Source organism: Anastrepha ludens, chromosome 2 (assembly GCF_028408465.1).
Source record: "Anastrepha ludens isolate Willacy chromosome 2, idAnaLude1.1, whole genome shotgun sequence".
NCBI classification, from domain to species: domain Eukaryota; kingdom Metazoa; phylum Arthropoda; class Insecta; order Diptera; family Tephritidae; genus Anastrepha; species Anastrepha ludens.
The window spans coordinates 158,618,518-158,635,817 of NC_071498.1; the positions used below are offsets into that span (position 1 = coordinate 158,618,518).

Below are 17,300 nucleotides of genomic sequence, written 5' to 3' on the forward strand. Positions count from 1 at the left end.
AACGTCCCCATTTTTTCCGATCCCACTGTGCTTTCCATCTTAAGCAAAAAAGTCCAAAGCTTAAATAAGCCTCACTTGTACAACGCTGTCTCAATCGTACTTCTATAACTCCGCCAGTTTTCCTCTGATTTTCATCTATCCATTTTATCGCTAATCCAGCTAATTGGAGAAGAAGACTGAAACGCAGAAAGCCCAAAGACTTAATGTACATACTAACCACACCTTAGCGTTAACTGTTGTATATACCTTATTTTCTAAATTCTAAACAAATTGCTCGTTAGTTAATAAAATTTTTCTTTGTAACTAGTCGCAATGTAAAATAATAAAAAAAAAAAAAAAAATCTATCTTAAGCAAAAAATATCTAAAGATTCAATAAGCTATATCTGCATTCTAAGCTCTTCGAACAAATATTGGAAATTAGCCTTATTATTTGCAATTATTCAAGGGGGGTTGCGTTAAAGAACAAGACAAAGTGCCTCCTGCCATCAAACAAACAGTCCGCGCACTCCCATATCGTAACCCACGTCACTTTTCACACTTATAATTTTGAAGAAGTAAGATCTTTTTGAACCATGCGAAACGAAGCGGGGCTTCAGACAGGGACGTCATCCTTAACATGCGGCCTTTTCAATTTGATGATGGAGCGAATTATTCGCGCCGCCTACATCGACATCTTCGGCACTATTTTCTATAAAAGTGTCATGCTGCTCGCTTACGCTGATGATATCAACATTGTGGGTCAGGGTACAGTCAGTGCAACTCCAGTCTTGAAAAAGAATCCCGTAGAGTGGGTCTCGCTGTAAACGAGGGCAGGACAAAGTACATTGTGTCAATAACCGAAAAGTCTACAAAGGATTCAGCATTAACATCAACAACAACGTCAGCCAAGCGATCCAGATAAGAATACCTCTTGCCAACAGGTGGTACTTTGGGCTGGGTAGGTAATTTAATAACAGAACCCTCTCTCGATGCACGACAAAAAAGCTCTACCTGGATATTAACGAACACCGATGGGCGGTTACTAAGAGCTTTCGAGAGAAAAATTCTTCGCAAGCTCTATGGTCTGATTTGTGTAAATCGTGCATATCGAATAAGATGGAACCACGAGCTGTACGCCAATATGGACAATGTGAAACGCATTAAAATTTAGCGGCTCCGCTGGCTAGGTCACGTTGAGCTAATGGACAATAACGCTCCAGCAAAGAAGGTACTCTTTTCGAAATGCACTGGTGGAAAAAAAGGAACGCAAAGAATCGCAAAAAAGGACGTCCTCAACTACTTTGGCGAGACCAAGTCGACGACGACCTGACCGCCCTTGGTTTTTCTAACTGGTGTCAACGCGCGCAATGCAGAGGCGATTGACACAAAATTTTGGTATTTGGACCGACCAGCGGTTGTAGTTGCCAGCTAAGTAAGTAAGTAAGATACCTCGTTTATTTAGGAACCGATAATAATGTCAGCTTTGGGATCCAACGGGGAATCTGTTTTGAAGAAGTGCTACTTAGGTCTAAGAACGTAATTGAGTAGTAAAGTTCTTTCTGGACGAACAAAACTAACACTCTATAAGGCCCTCACCATGCCTGTCTTATTATATGGGAGATGACAACATCCGATGAGGCGCTCTTTAGAATGTTTGAGAGGAAGATTATCTGGAAGATTTTTGGACTTTTGCACGTAGCACGGCGAGGAACAATGAGCTGTATGGGTTTTACGACGACATAGACATAGCGTAGCGAGTGAAGATCCAGCGGCTTTGGGGGCTGGGTCATGTCGTCCGAATGGATACAAACGTTTCGGTTCTGAAAGTATTCGATGCGGTACCAGATGGTGGTTGTAGAGGAAGAGGAAGGCCTCTTCTGCGTAGGAAAGATCAGGTGTAGAAGGACTTGACTTCACTTGGCGTGTTTTTGTTAAACTCGATCAGAATCACGTAAGCGGTTATCGCGCCAATCAAGAAGAGGGAGAAGTCTGCACGAGCAGGCATTTGGAAAAAAACTATTTTTCATAAATTGTGTGCCTTTTACATTTTTATGTATGGAAATAAACAGGTAAGGAATTTCCATTGAAAATCTGTGCTTAATTTGAATTTATGAAGAAAATTCGAACTAAAAATACCAACTTGAAGAATGCATTTTACTGTGTGCATAATAATTCCAAATGATTAATTAAGTAGTTGTAAAAGGCTTTAACATTTGAGTGACACGCACTGTCGATTCAATAATTTATCATACCAGGAATGTTGCTGAATTGCTGTTATTATAATTTTCCGTCAATTACATACTATTACTCTTACATTTGTATTTTTTTTTAATTTTAATTTTTTTTTCGTTTTCGTGAGTTGTATATCTTTCAAATATATTCAAAGGAAACCATAATAAAATTGCCAAAAATAATTTTATTTCATGTGTGCTTTACGTAATCTGAAGGCCCGTTCAAGTCATTGTTCACAAACAAAACTGGCAATGAAGAGGGAAATCATTAGGCCGCGATGATTTAAAATTCATAGATTTGAAAAGAAGCCATATTAAAAAATGAAAAGCAGTAAATGCTCTATAGATGTTCCGACATGGTTTTGAATTGTGTATATAAATACGTACGTATACACACGATATTACGATAAAATTTGGTCAAGGCATGTGTGCTGAAGAAAACAGATAGCTATGATAGTTTTTTTAAAGCCTTGTAAGTAGAGAAGGAAGTGAGGGCACGGATCGTCTAACTCATAATGAACCTTTTATTAGTATAATATCGACTGAATCGCATAATTTTTCAAATTTGTTGGTTTACAAGACATCACTTTTCAAAAAGTTCCCTTAGCATACTCCATACCTGCTTTGTTAGATGTTTGGTAGCGCTTCGCCACTAATTTGCGTTGTGCGGCCTGGTGCATGACCCTGTCTGCAAAGGGTTTCTATGAAAATACCTTATCAGGTTGGTTATTACGTAAAGTTGGAAAAAGTGTTTTTCTATATTTTTTTCTACCGAGGTTAGGGTCAATCGAGTGATAGCCGCGCACTCCACCACTTGGCTACAGCGACTGCTGCACATTTGTCTTCGCATTTCCCTCGCAAAGTTCCCTTTGGAAACGTGATACAGTTGAAAAAAAACGTATGCTTCGTTTTCTATTGTGCATAAAACCTTTGTCACAAAATATAAAAGTAAACGAAGGGAAGAACGTAGCTATGTAATGCACAATCGTGCCGTTTGACACTTTAATCCGAAATTTGTCCTTGGAAACTTTTCGTCAGCTGTAGAACAATTTTATTGGAAATGTGTTGAAAAGTTCAAATACGCGCGAAAAAGTAGAGCAACACGTATTGCACACACGTACACACACATCTATGTAGGGATATGTATGTTTATAGAACCGCATAAAGGCACATTAGGGTGCGTCACTAAAAAAATTCGACTATTTTTATTATAAAATTATAGAAAATGATTTATTTTTGAACAAGAGTGTATATGAAATATCTCTAGAGTTTAGTTTCTTATTAAGAAATGGTGTATATTGAAAAAACTTTGTTTTCCAGCTTGATGTGTAACTGATAGAAAAAGGTTAACTCTGTATAAGATCTGCATCAAAATTAGAAAAAGTAAAAGCGAAAGAAAAAAGTCGTAGGTATGGCTGAGTTGTTCAAATTTTAGGCTAGAAAGGCTGCTTAAAAAACTACCAACAATTTTACCAAATATCTTATTATTGAATAAAATATTTAATACTATAAAATAATATGTATGTATGTATATGGGCATAGTTTTTAAATATAGGGTTTTCCAATAACGGGTGTTAACAGGCGCTATCGAGAGATGATTGACGATTTCTTATGGCCGAAATTGGATGGTATTGACAACGTTTATTTTCAACAAGACGGCGCACCGAAACCATTGATCTTTTAGGGGAGAAGTTTCCTCACCGTGTTCTCTCGAAGAGGTGATCATAATTGGCCACCGAGATCTTATGATTTAACACCTTGTGATTTTTTTCTTTGGCGCCACATGAAAGAGGAAGTCTACGCCAACAGCCCTGGGTCGATTCAAGGCTAAGGTCTCAGATGGAATTCGTGAGGCTATCGAGGACATAGGGCAGCCACTTTGCAATTCGGTTATGGAAAATTTCATGAAAAGGATATTGTCCTGTAAGCGTGGTCGTGGTGATCATTTGCCTGATGTTATTTTCCACTATTAACGGCATACCTTCCTCTTTATAATGAAATAAACATCCGATCATTTATATTATTGGAAAACCCTAAACTTTGAGGCATGGCTCTTAACTCTAAAATTTCCGAAACGAAATTTCAACTGAAGGTTTTGAGGCAGCCTGTCCAATTCAACCTCTTCTTGACTGCACTCCTGTTCTTTGGTGGAATCGAGAGCTTCAGATGTCGAGAAAGCTTATAAACCGGGCTCTAAAGACTAATCTTGTTGAGGACTGGGAGCGGTACCGTCATGTTCAGAAGGACTACAAGAAGCTTATTTGGGACTCGAAAACAGCTTAGTATAGGGAATTCTGAAGCGGTATTGAATCATTGAGGGACACGGCGAAATAGGTTGAGGGCTGTTGTCAGAGCTGCTACACCTTCTCGGCATGACTGGTACATTGCCAGATCTGTGGTGAATGAAGCCGCCATTCTATTTTATGTTTGACGGCTACAAGTCACTCGGATCAGATGGCATATATCCTGTCATGCTGAAGAAAGGCATAGAATCGCTCTAGAAGGATGGTGAGAGTCATCTTCCCCCTAAAGTTGAAAGAGATGACTACACTAGCCTCAAAAGCTTTAGACGCATCAGTATGACTTCATTCATGGTGAAAGGTCTCGAACGACTGGTGGAATTGCGTTTACGGCAGAAGTCGTTGAAGGTTCACCCCCTTTCTCCATTTCAGCATGCCTATCAAAGTGGAAAATCCTGGCAGTAGGCACTACGAAACCTTGTTGTTAGGGTAGAGCTAGCCATGGACAGGAGAGACTACGGTGTGGGTATCTTTTAGGACATAGAGAGGGCCTTTGATAATGCAAATTTTGACAGTATGTAAAGCTTTGCTAATTGGATTCGTTCGATGCTAGCCCAAATGATCGCCACGGTGCGAGCAGAGGAAGATCTGCTGGTGTCATCCGGGGTTAATAGTGGTTGCCCCCAAGGTGGTGTGCTATCTCCATTGCTCTGGTCCATGGTGATCCATCCTCTACTCACCACCTTAAATGATGCTGGAGTCTACGCACAATCATATGGGGACGACGTTGGGATTGTTTACTTGAGAAAAATGGACAATAAGAGTCTTGGACAATAAGTCAAAAGGACAAAAACAGATTCCAAGTAAGATGGAACCATGAACTGGACCAACTTGTAAGAGACAAAATTGTTGTGCCGTTCATCAAAGGTCAAAGACTAAAATGACTAGGCCATACCATGAGAATGGACCCCACGATAGCTGAATGAAAAATAACTTGCAACGAGAGCAAGTGGCAGACCAAAATGAAAAGATGGATTGACGAATTAGAAGACGACATGGGGAAACTCAAGATCAACAACTGGAAGGAATCAACCAAGGATCGGGGCAAATAGATACATTTTTTGCAGCAGGCTAAAGTGCACACAGAGCTGTAGCGCCAAATGATGATGATAACTTGAGAAAAGTACGCACTCGTCAGCCTATTCCGTACCTTTTAAATGCCCCACGGTAAGGGTGATCCATTTTTCTGGAATTTTTGTAAATTTCGTTGTGTAAAATTTCGTCAATCACAATCAGTAACAGTAGAAGGGGGAGAAAGGATGCATCCTTGCCTGACACCCGCAACTGTATTCGGATCGGATCTGAGAGCATTGCGATATGTAAAACTTTACTTTACATTTATACGTTACATTTATTTCACCGCAATAATTACATTTATTATTTTTCAAGACTTTCTCCAAAAATTTTGGAAAAATATTAAGAAGAAGCACAGTTAGATTTCCGTGAGCTGGACCGATTTGAGGGCACCTTCAAAAGTCGGTGTTTTTGTGTATAAATAAATATTTTATAAATATATTTTTTCCAAAAAAAATCACTGCATGAAAATGTTAAAAATTTAATCAACTGAATCGAAATAATTAAATTTTTGGTGGCATTTTTTACTTTTTTGGAAAGATAGGTCTAATGAAAATTTGAATAACTCAGCCAAATCTTGACAGATTTAGACTTCCAAGGTATTATTGGAAGGGTATTTTCTCACACTTGCCTTATTTTAAAGACATCATTAAAGATTTTTATGCAGTCCTTCTAAGCTTAAGCTTCTATGCTGTTGCAGCAAAAACATAACACATACATATACGGGGGGTGTTGTTGGAGAGAGAGTCCTTGGCTGGACATATGAATAATTAATCCAGATAGTTCCGGTAACGTAGAACAGATTGTCGGGGCAACGAAACTATTCTATCTGCCTTGGTGTTTTGGGAAAAATATTTTTGAAAACTAATTTTATTCATAAAAAAATCAATTATTATATTTTTCTGAGATATTTTGATGGTGTTCTTAAAATGTAATGAGTTTTGTAATTTCGGTGAAGACCCGCAAATTTTTTTGGTGAGCCACCCTAATGTATGTATCTACAATGTACCTACAAACTATGTTGGCAATTGAGTACACTCAAATTTTTACAGTGAATAGTAATCCTCCAAATAGTTTTTGTTAACATATAACGGGTGTTTTTTTAAAGGCTTGAGAACGTAAAATGATAATAAAAACAGAAAAACTGTTAGAATGTATTTTTGAAGTGAAACTTCTTAGGCGTCGATGGACGAGCGAGAATGGAGAGTAAAGTTTCTAGGCCGTGCAACGTTTTGGATATTTTCGTTCCGCAAGAGAGAAAAAAGATATAACGTAGCGGAAAAGGAGAAAGAGAGAGCTATACCTTATATATATCTTAGATACACTTTAGGCTATTTTTTCTGAGTTCTTCCTTGTGATTGCTAATTTCTAGTGAGAAATAACATTGCCTACTTTTTGGCGCTTGTTTGTTGGTGCAAACTTGTAGGAAATATATTTTTGGTGCCTACTTTTTGGCGTTCTATTTCCTTGGTGCCTACTGTTTGGAGCGTTTTTTTTTTTTTTGGTGGCTACTTTTTGGCACTTATTGCCGTTTCCTGGCTAGTGCTTGTGCGTACTATTAAGTGCTATCCATTCCGTCGTCGGATTTATTGGGATTGCCTTGCGGTAATTTGGGCCGTTGCTGCGGTCCTGGGTGCGGGTGATAAACGCTCGGAGTAGTGCGCGTTGTTGCCACGGTTTGTGTCCGGCGTTTACCTACACCGGTCGACCCTTCTCCGTTTTTTGTAAATTTTGTCTATTTGTATTCTCTGCAAATCTTGTGAATTTATTTAGATATATATTCTTTCTCTCTCTCTCATTCTTTCTCGGGTCCTCATTCTTTCTCTCTCTCTCTTTCTGTCATTTTCTCTCGGGTCTCTCCCTCTCTCTTTGTCTGCCTTGAAAGTTTTACTTCCGTTATGTGTACTACGCTACACGCACTTCTTTTTCATTTTTTCATTTCATCTGGTAGACGATTTCATGGCATTTCGTTTTTGAATATGAACTTCGGCATATGTTTTAATAAAATATCTGGCATATGCCCGCCGCAGCTACAAGTTACGTAGTCCATTCAATCAGTTCAATTTTTGACTACTTTTTCTAGCAAATCTGGCCATTTGGCGTCAATACTGGCTTAAATATTGCAATAAATCGATTGCAAAGCGCGCTGTATGACGCAATTGGGACTTCTTTTGGTACCAAATGTCGTCGATGTTTAGCTGATTAATTTTTGGAAACAAAATTTCAGTCAGCATGGCTCAACAGCGCTCGCCGTTTACCTAAACGGCAGCTCCTTCCTCGTTTCGAAAGAAATAAGCACCGATTATGCTGCCCAAACTCCAAACTCGATGAACTTCGCTAATAGATTTACTTTATTTTTCCAAAGCAAATTTCCACAATTCGAAAGCGTTCGGGCATTAAGCGCTTCATGATGACTTGCGAAACCTTACTGAACAAAAATATCAACATAGTTTGCCACTCTCAGCAGTCAAACCATAGTAATCCACATCGATAGTTCACATGTAGCTAAAAACACACCCGATATACGAAATTTTGCATTACATTGAAACAGAAAGCCAAGTGCATAGTACTTATGCACCTAAAAATATGTTTATTCAGAACTCTTTTACTCAATCGAGTGCATTTCTGTGTATAGAAATTCATGCGCAATGTTTGCTTAAATGCATTTCTCTGAATATATTTCACATTTATTTTACATATCTACATCAAGTTCGTTGAAATTCGATATTTCTTTGATATTTTTCAGATAGTTAAATTGAAGCGATATATAGTCGTTTACATTTATGCTATTGAGAGGCAGCGTTTTGTTGTTTTTGTGAGAAGCTTTTTCATCGCAGAAATGCATTTGCGCTATGAAAAAAATCCGTTTTTCTTTTATTTGCTGTTTTATATTGAACCAGGGGAACTTTTTTTTGAAAGGACTCAAACGTTTCTGTTCTGATGCGGAATTCGAAAAACTATCATAAATCTTTAAGGGTATATGAAATGTATATTTGGGCATCAATTGTAACAATAATATGAAGGAAATTTTTATTTCATTAATTTTTAATTTATTTGTACAATATAATAAATATCCTTCAATTGATGTTGATCCTTCCTGAGTTGTGATAGTTATTTTAGTACCCATTTAAATTGCAGAATTGGCAAAATGAGAGTTAAGCAGTGAGTTTTAAGTAGATTCTTGAGGTTGTCTGTTTTTTTGTAAGCTTTGGGGTGATTAGAATGTTTAGATTGGGATGAAGGAAATGTATCTTTATCTGGAACATGTGAAATGGGTACTTCAAAAACATTAGCCATCCCTAGGCATTTTCTTGAAGATTTTCATTGGACTACTGCTAAAAACATTCATGATAAATACTATTCTATTGATTTTAGCCTGCCAATTTCATCTTCTAAGTTTTACACTATGTAACAAAATTTAACTATTTTCTAAATAACTGAGTTCTGCCGATGCTCAATGCTTCATTTCCATATAAAATATGGGCCAAAATATACCGGATCCAGCTGCACGGGCATCAAAAGACTGCAACGTTACGTGAAATGATTTAAAAAGTGAAGAAGCAACTTGAGCGAAATCCCCGATGAAGTGCCAATCAAATGCCGAAAGAACTGAAAATATCTCACCGTAGCACCCGCCGTATGCTGAAAAATGATCTCAGATCGAAAAGGCGCATGATCTCACACCGAAAGAACTGAAAATATCTCACCGTAGCATCCGTCGTATACTGAAAAATGATCTCAGATCGATAAGGCGCATGATCTCACACCAAAGCAGCAACAGTCAGACTTGACAGAGCGAAGGAGTTGCTTCGCTTGGCCAAAAGAGGTGAATTTCCTGTTCGGAAATATTTGTTTTCTGACGAGAAAATCTTTCAAATTAAGCAGTTCGTAAGCTCTCAAAAAGGATAGAATTTATTTGACCGACCATTCATACGAGAATTTGAGACATCGATTGGCCACCAGGAGGGAGCACCCGCCACACGTAATGATTTGGGCCCCTGTAACCGCAGATGGGCGCTCCCTAATTGTTTTCATTGAGCCTGGCGTCAAGGTAAATGCGAAATATTATCGGGAAAGTTTTCTGGAGGTTGATTTGAAGCCGTGGGTAGACACACATTTCGGTGGCAGACCATGGACGTTTGAACAGGACTCGGTACCGTCTCAAATGGCTCTCAAATTCACCAGACGCGAACCCGATTGATTTTTCTCTTTGGGCCATTTTTGAGAGCAACGTCCGAACCAAAAGATTCAGTTGTCTCGAGGAGTTGAAAAGAGCTATTGTCAGCGAGTGGGCCAAAATACCTGTAAGTCACATTCGGACAGCTTGCGATTCGTTTGTGGACCGTCTCAAGGCCATAGTCAAGGCAAAAGGTGGCCATATCGAACAAAAGTAATTTGATTCTTAATTTAAAAGTAATTTTCCAAATTTACGGCCTTTTTTATTGGTTACACTTCGTGTGCCGGACCCTGTAATTATAGGCGGCCTTCAATGAAAACTTGTCTTCAGTGAATTTCAGGACGCTGATTTCAAACATGTTTTTTGCTGATAACTTTTACACTTTCACTGTAGATTCACTATTTGAAGTTGGAAAATTTTTAATTTTCGGTATATTTTTATTAAAAAGAAACTTAGTAAAGATAATTGTATAAAAAAATCAATATCACGAAAACAAGCTTTGATTAAGATCTCTCCACATAAAACTGGTAAGCATATTTAATACTTCAGATGCAAGGGTCTTACGATTTTGTATACCTTTTCATCGCAATAAGAGGGCAACTATCTCCTTCTTCAAAAGAATTTAGACCTATAATTTAAAAACGGTGTATGACAGATGTTATTTTTTTGACGCTATTATTAAGGCTTTGTCAGAATATTGTTAGTATTCTTATTCTTCTTCGTATCTTGTACAAAGCTACTATGAAACAGACAAAGCGCCAAAGCCATTTGCTTTAATGTTATCCCTTTTGTACATATATTATATAAGTATGCAATTTTATGCCTATTGAATTTTTAGATGTAACTTTGAAGGCGCTAAAAAATCGCCTTGAATCAATTTCTTTTTTGGTAACGCATTTCCTAAACTAATAATGAAAAGCAAATTTTTAAATGGAATGAAGTGAAAGAAGCCATCATAAAAAAAAAATAGTACAAATCCGAGCGGCATGGCATGAGGCATTTCACTGCGTACGCGTAATCTTTTTTAAAAATACAGATTAAAAATTTTAAAATTTAGATACAAATTTGCTGAGTTCTTCTAAATTTTGAATACGATTTTAAAGTTTGTTTCATAAGATTATAATTGAAGGATGACTAAAATTAAAATTGTAAATCGAAAAACATCGTTAATTTTAAAAAAATATCATCATTTACTCTGCTCTGCTCTGCTCGCCACTGTGTATTAATGCTTATGATAATGAAGAATAGCATAGGTTAGGTTATGTTGAAATGGTTGCCCATAGAGAGGGCTCATTTGGACGATAATCAAAAATTCGTGCTCTTTGATACAATTGTAAAGGAGATAAGAAGGCTGTGAAGAAAAGAAGGTGGTGGAGGAGGGGATTTGTATTTGTTGAAGACAACCGAACGATGACTGATTTACGGTGGTATTAGCCGCCTCCTACTACTGAAGAAACTCATCAGGTTTTTAATATCAATGCCTGCTATATCAGCTGACGTGGCAAAGAGATGAGAGCCAAGATGCTTAAATCTTAGCCCAGCGAATGCAGGTCAGTTAAGAAGAAAGTGCTGAGATGATTCCACGTCATCCATTTAACTGACGTAAAAGGGCTCGAAGTAATGCCGAGTCTCACAGCATGCATACCATGGCACCCACGAAATTGGAGAGCTGAGATTTTCTTAACCGCAGGAGACCCCCCGAACGCTTCCGATTCAGTCGTGAAGATTAGCTTACTTTTTTTCTTTAACAATTTTTAGCGCAACTAATTTTTTTGCTCTTCTTGCACAATATGATAACAAAAGAGCAGAAAATGAAAATGCCATGGATTTGCCAAGCCTTGGCTTGTCATTGAAAAATGCTTACCATTTTAGTTAAGCACATTACTGCAAAATGTCTCTATTTGCAAAGCCAAATAAATTGTCGGTGCAATGCTTATCCAATCAAATTATCCAAAATGCTTGTCAAGTAATTTTTTCTTAAAAAGTTGTTAAATATTTTTGATAATTTGTTATATAGTACAACGGTTATCAAAAATCTCAATGGCACATCTCAATATTCGCTAACGACCAGCAGTAGAGTAGAATGGGGTAAGATAGGTACGTGGTGGGGAACAATGTTTGCGACTGTCATTTCGGCCGTCACCATTGATTAGTTATCCTAGTTCTGGCGTCGTTTGGTTTTTTGAGAGCTTTTCTCCGACATAGCATTTTTTTTATTCTACGGTGCAGTGCATTTAATGTATGTAAATATTTGTCAGGTGAGTTTTATTTTACGTAGAAAATAATGCTGAACACGAATAATGTATTAGTTTTTTGATATTTTTGTTTTTAAAAAAAATATCGACACTAACATAAAACATGTGCTTGGGGGCACTATAGGTCAGCCGTCTGGGGGCATTATAGGTCACTACTTTTAATTGAATAAAATAAATTTTAATTGTTTTTGCAGCAAAATGGTGCGTAATTATGTGCGAAAAACGCCGAAACGAAGTGAAGAGGACGTAAAAAACTCAATCGCGGCAGTCCGAGATGGCGCTAGTGTTCGATCAGCCTCTAAAGATTTTAAAATTCCGTTCGAAACATTACGTGCTCGCTGAAGCACTTCAAAAATGATGCGATTCGATCCAGTACTGAAAAAACTTTACTCATCATGGATAACTACGAATCTAACATGACAATTGCTGGATTAGACTTTTGTAAGAATAATAATATTGAAGTATTAACTCTACCTCCGCACACCAGCCATCGTTTGCAGCCTCTCGATAGAGGAGTATTTGGGCCGCTCAAAACTTATTTTGACCATTCCTGCAAGGCGTGGATGTTAAATCATTCCGGCATTCCTGTTACCATCGACCGAATAGCTGAACTGGTAGCTGAACCCTTGTTGAAAGGTGCTTCCAGCATGAATATCATCGCTGGATTTAGATCAACTGGCATTTGGCCATTTAATCGCGACATTTTTTCGGAAGATGATTTCACGCCAGCATTCGTAACTGATCGTCCGTACGAGGACGAACCAGATCAAGAGGCTGGTCCATCGAATGCCGATCAAGAGCCAGATCGATCGAATCTCGACCTATTAATTCCAATTGAGGGCATTCGGCCGTTTCCTAAAGCTCCACTGCGCAAACCATCAAATCGAGGCCGGAAGCGACGTAAAGCTGCACTTCTCACAGATGCAGTGATGCTAGAGTCATTACGAGCTGAGCAAGCAGCTGCAGCTCAGAAGAAATCGGACGCGGAAGCAAAAAACAATTTGCCGCCGAAAGAAAAAAAGAAAGAGAGGCTGCAAAGAGGCAGAAGCTCATACAAAAACGCCAAAAATTGGCCAAAGAAGAGAAGAAAAATGAATTAAAGAAAAATTCCTAACTTTTATAACATGTGCAGTGTTCATACTCTATAAATAAAAGTTAAAACGTTAATTTCCAAGCCATGTACATTGTTCTTTTCCCCTCACATATAGTGACCTATCGTGCCCCCCGATTTTGAAAATATCGAAAAAAAGTACCTTTTTCTTATTGAATGCAGCTTCCAAAATATTTAGCCAAACATAAGTCAGTATAACCAAAATGTTAGCAGATAAATAATGTTTCAAAATCTTGCTTATTTTTCAAAATCAATGCAAAAACACCGTAGCAAGAGCTCTCCAAAAAAAATGACCTATCTTACTTACCCCATTCTACTCTACAAACTACACTTCTTATTTACATAAATATAATGGAGTAATAAATATTTCTGTACTAACTAATTTGCATGAAAGGGAGAAGAAATGAATTCAAGCCTAAAGTTCGTAAGTAAAAAATTGTATGCAAAAATTCTCAAATAAAGCCTGCCTCTCTGTAAATTTAAATACTCATTAAAAATGTATTAAATTATGTGAAAAGGTAATTCTTAGAAGCACCTTTAATTAATGGATGAAACCTGAACATCTAAAAAACGGCGCTAGCAAACATCAAAGGCGAATCACGCGCAACGCCGCCCCCAAGCCCAGGCGAAGAAGCGCAAATTTTCCATCGCTGCCGTAGGCATTTGCGCCAGGTCGACGCATATTTTCTGCTTTTAGTTAATGCAAAGTACTGTTTCGGGGGAAAAACGCGCCTAGTAGCAATTTGCTATCGGAATTAATCTCACGGTTCAACAAATTATGTTAAAACTGTAATAATAACAAAATTGTGTCAAAACTCCGGTAGACAAAAGCAAACTACATAAGAAAGATTTAACTTCTTGTGAGGCATAATTTGCAATTTGGATGGCTTAGTAACCACAGCGCAGAAAAACTAAGGAAAAATTGTTCCTTTATTATTCCTTGAAGGAGTTCAACACGCATTTCGAGCTGCTGCTGTAAGAACAAAGGAAGACATAACTTTGGTTTAATACTAAAAAAACTGTATGCAAGTGTGAGTGTGTGTGTATGCGGTGGACAGCTGCATTATTGAACGAGAAAATCTCAATTTCAGTCCAATCGTCATAAAAATGCAAATAAATGTTTTTTAGCTTGACGTCAGTTTTGTTGCTGTCGTTTTCCGACTCGCTGTCATTGCCATTTGCTGTATATTTTTATGTGCTTGTTTTTATTGTTGTATGACCTTTTGTACAACGAAAATATTTTGACGCAAATGGCAGGAAAATGTTAAAAGGAAAATAGCGTCGACAATGGGTAATGCGTAGCTTAGGAAGATATCTGTAGCACTCAGTGAAGGATAAGAGAAGGAAAGAAAGGATAAAACGGGATGTGATATTCAAGTCTACATATCTAATATTACTTTTTGTTTAATGCAGTCAGAAAAAATGTTGAATAAATATTACTTGTGGCGGGCAGAATTTAAATTTATTTTTGAGCTTCACTAATTTGAAGCAGCACTCATTTAACACATTGAGTGCCATGTCGCACGTTTTTTTGTACGACACCAAATACTTTCTGGGATGCCACGCCTCAATCTACAAAATCCAAAATAAACAACAAAGCAGGTCATAGATCGCCGATCGTGTTTTGTTGCCCACTAGCAATAATTTAAGGTTACATTCTGTGGTTAATTCCATGACAAAGGAGACCTTAAAGTTGTGGTCCAACTTGAACGACCTTGGAATGGCAGCCATTTTCATATTGCCACACTATGAAAGAAAGTCTAAAAAGAATATGAGCCTCTTCTTTTCGCCAAGACTTAGCAAGCGGCGAATAGTTGAAGCAACTGGTACAAAAGAACATATTTGGGAAACGCGGGAAGAGAACTACCTTAAGTTACTTGTGTTGGTAAGGCAGTGCGTCTAATGAGCTATAGCGATACTCGCCAGCGCCGAATCTTAGTCGATAACCTTGTTGTTTTCGCACGCAAATTTTTCGTCAAGTTAATCGAGCAGGAAAATGCTGAATAGAAGAGGCCTTATATTTCTTGGAGAAGCTTATAAAATCATCTACTAGAAAACCTCCAAAATTCTTTTTCTTTGTGAGATACTTATTTTTTTCAAATTTTTTCAGTTGATTCTAACAAAAGAAAAGAAAAACACAATTTTTCTCGAAAAAAATTTTGTTTTTGTTAAATATTCTAAAAAATTATAAAACAACATGTTACCAAGAATTTTTAACAAAAAATACTTTTTTTCCAAAAACATTTATTTTAAGTATTGTATATTTTATGTTAAAATCTTAAAAAAAAAGATAAAATGTGAAAAAATAAAAAAAAAATATTTGAAAATATACTGAATAATAAATTGTTAAAATTAACTGAAAATTAAACAAAAAAATTGATACTGAAAATTTTTGTAGAGATTTTTTAAAGAGGAATTTTATCGGCACTTTTCTTTTTTTTTAGATTTTTAGATAAAATATTAAAAATAAATGTTTTTGGGAAAAAATTAAAAAGAAAAAATGCTTTTGGAAAAAAATTAAAAAAGAAATGTGTTTCGAAAAAAATGTATTTCGCGGTAAAAACTCTTGGTAAAATGATTTTTTGTTATTTTTGGAAATTTGTAACAAAAAAGATTAATTTTTTGTCGAAATAAACTGCAAACTTTTGAAAATTTAATAACTTTGAAATTCCTGTTGAAAATTTTGGTAGAGATTTTTTAAAGTGAAGTATCGTCTGCAGTCTTTAGATAAATAAACTTAAAAAAATTTGTTTGAAAAAAAATTTAAAACAAAATTTTCTTATAAAAAAATTATTTATTGTTGAAAATTCTTCTTAGATAACACGTACTTAAACAAAATGTTTTTGAAAAAATAAATAAAAAACAACAATTGTGGAAAAACCTTATTATAAAAAAAGTTTATTTTTGGGGAAAAAATATATTTCATGTTAAAAATTCTTTTTAGATAGAATATAATTAGAAAAAATATTAAAAAAAAAAATTAAAAATAAAGTTTTTTGGAAAAATTCATACTAAAATAATTTTTTCTAATTTTTGAAAAATTTTAACAAAAAAAATTAATTTTTTGTTAAAATAAACTGCAAAATGTTGAAAATTTTATAATTTTGAAATTCCTTTTGAAAATTTTGGTAGAGTTTTGCAGTTTTTCAGATAAAAAATACTTAAAAGAATGTTTTTGGAAAAAACAAAATTACAAAAATTTATTTATAAAAAAAATTTATTTATTATTAAAAATTCTTTTTAGATAAAATATACTTAAACAAAATGTTTTTGGAAAGATATTGAAAACAAAACATTTTTAGGAAAACTTTATTTCTTGTCGAAAATTCTTTTTGATAAAATATACTTAAAAAATATTTTTGGAAAAAATTAAAAAAAATAAATTTTTGAAAAAAAATATGTTTCATATATAAAATTTTTTTTAGATAGAATATAATTAGAAAAAATATGTTTGGAAAAAAATAAAAAAGGTTTTTGGAAAAAAGTAAAAAATGAAAATCTTTGAACTTTGAAAGATAATATTTGTTTACTTTTTTATATTAATATTTAGATTACTATAAAATCTTAGAAACTAACATAGTTTACTTAACTTGAGATTAATTTAAAAAAATACCCATTTTTCTTAATTTTTCAACTTTAGGCTCTAGTCGGAACCTCTAAATTTTTTTCGATTGGCTTAAGATTTAACAATTTGCAGTTTTTTCGGAATCCTCACATTTCTAGAGGGTGCCCCGCAAAAAATAAAAGTGTTTTATTTTTTCCACAATAATAACGGCTACCCTAGTGCAGAACACATTATGCTTTCAATGCTCCTCTTGTTCGCTCTCTTCATGAACTCTCTAAGATCTCGAATACCATTGAATTTGATTTTCCTTTATCTAAGCTATGCTTTTTTGCTGAGTTAAACCGTTCAATTGCAATAGAACTAATTTTTTCTCTTTTCTGAAATATACTTTTGTTATAAGTAGTCAGTAAGAAAAATTGTTTATTGATTTCAGACTAACTAAACAAATAAATACTCATCGAAAAAAATGGCAAATTTAATACGAGCAAAAAACTATTAATGCCACGGAGGTGTCGCACCAAATACAAACAGTATTTACATATACACACATACATACACAAACAAGCGACAACATGAATAATTAGTGCACATCGACTAACAACAGACG

General features: G+C 35.7%; 1 protein-coding gene across 3 annotated transcripts in view; it reads right to left on the bottom strand.

The window, feature by feature from the left end:
* LOC128855680 (titin) overlaps nt 1–17,300 on the bottom strand; it is a 120,131-nt gene that overhangs the window by 70,003 nt on the left and 32,828 nt on the right. The gene's annotated exons all lie outside the window — the stretch shown is intronic.